Genomic DNA, 2,751 nt, shown 5'->3' on the forward strand with positions numbered 1-2,751 from the left:
CTAACCAACAGCTACAACGTACTAGGTAGGTAGGTAAGTAGGACATTATTGAACCCACAATGGGGAAATTCCTGTGTTCCAGCAGCAATAAAAAGCAGCAACAAAACACCATAAGAACAGACACCACACACATATCTTGATAAACTAATTCCAAAGTACATAGTTAATGTTAGTTTTGAAAGATATTACTCAGTTCTTTCAACCAGGAACTCAGAGAGACGACGCAGACCACTTGGATATATAAAAAATATAACCGTGCTGGTTTATTCAAAGGATCACAGGCAAAATTAACATCACACGTCCAGGCATCTTCCACCTCCAGTACTGCGGAAGATGGAAGACCCCGAACCTAATAGCCTATACAATTTAATCACTTGGTTGGGCTAGCCCCATCCTACACAGGCAACGTCAAACCGTGACGTCACCTGATATGCCAGCTTGGCAGCTGACCAGAGCAGTAGTCAAAACATGGAGAAAATTAAAGTGTGTGGCTGTTGATTAGTGGTGTGTATCTAAAAACATACAGGACATTCAGGGACATGTCCGAACAGTAAGCCTCGGAAGATATTATGATTAAGATTACGGCTGAACATATCATGCTACTAACAATATTCATCCTGCCTGCAGACTCTTCAATCTAGTGACCTTGGCCTAGATGCAGCCTGCAGAACTCATGACAATGAACTGAGCATTTAACAGCCTGAGCAAGACATCCTGGCTACACTAACATTTTCTAATACAACAGATCTCTAATCATTATCTATCTAACTAAGAAATTACCTAACAGTTTACTGTAATGTTTGCTTTGGTAAGAGGGACACATCACCCCTTATGAGTGGGATGTTTTACCAGTAAAGTGGGATAACTATATGAGTGGGACATTTGACTTTTACAAAGGGAATATTATCATTTTGTACAATTAATGATAGCTGTAGGTCTACATAACAGAATAAGCACTAGATACATATTGCAATTATAGTGCTATGATTGCTTACGTGCTTTCACACTGAACTTGTTTAGTTCTATTAAAATGAATGCTGGAACTTTCTCCCCAGTTAGTGCAGTTCATTTGGGCTAGTGTGAAAGCTGTCAGTTGGACCCTGGTGCTGTTCAAATAACTGGACCAAATCTTCTTTCCATATTTTCTCTGATTGATAGGTCAATCACTGTTAAAACTGCTGTTCTTGTGTCCTACTCCATGTACAGTTAATTCATAATAAACCCATTAAATAGTGCGTGACAGCAATCCCACAGTAAAACATCTTACTGTCCAAGACTGTCTCTATACTTGTTAGTCATTACTGTATTCATAAGACAGCAACAGCAAGACTATGAGACGACACCAAAGATCTACTTGAATTACAGGATGTCATTTCTTTTTAAGAATTTGCAGCTGTCTGCATAAATATAATCAGAGTTCCACATGTAGCCTCTGCCTGATTTTGTGAGTACCAAACACAAGTTTACACAGATGAAGCTTGTAATGAAAAATTTTGTTTTGCTCATAAATGCCTTAAACGTGTGGTGAACTCTGTCCACAAAGAATATTTGAACTGTCTGCTCAGCACAACGATTGCAAAACGATTGCACAACGATAGTACAACCTGTCCTTGAAAAAGTATGCACTCCCTGATTCTGAATACCATCTCAAAACAGACATTTTTCAATGTGGGTGTACTGTATGTGTATGTGTGTAATCCTCCCTGAAACTTGCATGTGAGACCCATGTATACAGTATATATACATATATATATAAAACACTACCAAACCTGAAGACCTGGACATAGTATTGTGTGAGCATCCAGTCACGTGATGACTTCTATAACCAGAGCAGCAGCTTTACCTCACCCCACTGTATGCAGACTGAAAGTAACACTCCATGGTGGCAGATCTTTCTGTATTTCAAAGTACATGGAAGGACAAACCTCTGCACGGTATGTCCCCGTGGTAATAGGAACATTGGGGGCTGTGACCCCCAAACTGGAAGAGTGGTTCCAACAGATCCCAGGAACAACATCTGAGATCTCTGTCCAGAAGAGTGCAGTCCTAGGAACAGCTAAGATACTGTGCAGGACCCTCAAGCTCCCAGGCCTCTGGTATAGAAGACCCGAGCTTGAAGGAAGGAATACAAGACCACCCCAAAGTGGGGGCGAGTGGGAAATTTTTTTTTGACTGAGTTCTTTTTCGTTTTTGAGCCTCTGTAGCAGACCACTCTGAATGCTGTTGTAGACTGCTCCTTTCTGCAAAAATAAATAACACAAAAGACAGATTTGTCCTAAATCTTTTTATTTCACACTCACTAAAGGTCGTTCATTTTAGCACATAAGGGAAGGATTTTTTTTTTTTCCACAACACGCGACATCAACCTTACAGCCAGTTCTGGATCCAGATGCATCAAGAGGAACCATGCTGTGATGTGACTCTGCAGATCCATTATATTGTGGCGCTCCACTGGTTTGGATGAGCGGAGCTGGCCTGACCCTATCCTAAACTGTGACATCTAACTATCCAGCTGTGTGCTGGCACCTAGGCTGACATTGAGGAGAACACCTTCTCTGTCTTTTCTTGGCTTTTATTGAACAGAATAAGAATGCAAAATGAAACTGCGATATACCTGGCACCGTATGCTCACAGGAAAAAGAAGATAGCAGAAAAAGAAAGCAGTAGCAACACTCCCTCAGGGCATTCCATGTTCCACACCAACTGCGATCACACTGACACACCCACCTGTTACCCCTCTTATACTCTCCC

Source organism: Monopterus albus, unplaced genomic scaffold (genome assembly GCF_001952655.1).
Source record: "Monopterus albus unplaced genomic scaffold, M_albus_1.0 scaffold92.1, whole genome shotgun sequence".
NCBI lineage: Eukaryota > Metazoa > Chordata > Actinopteri > Synbranchiformes > Synbranchidae > Monopterus > Monopterus albus.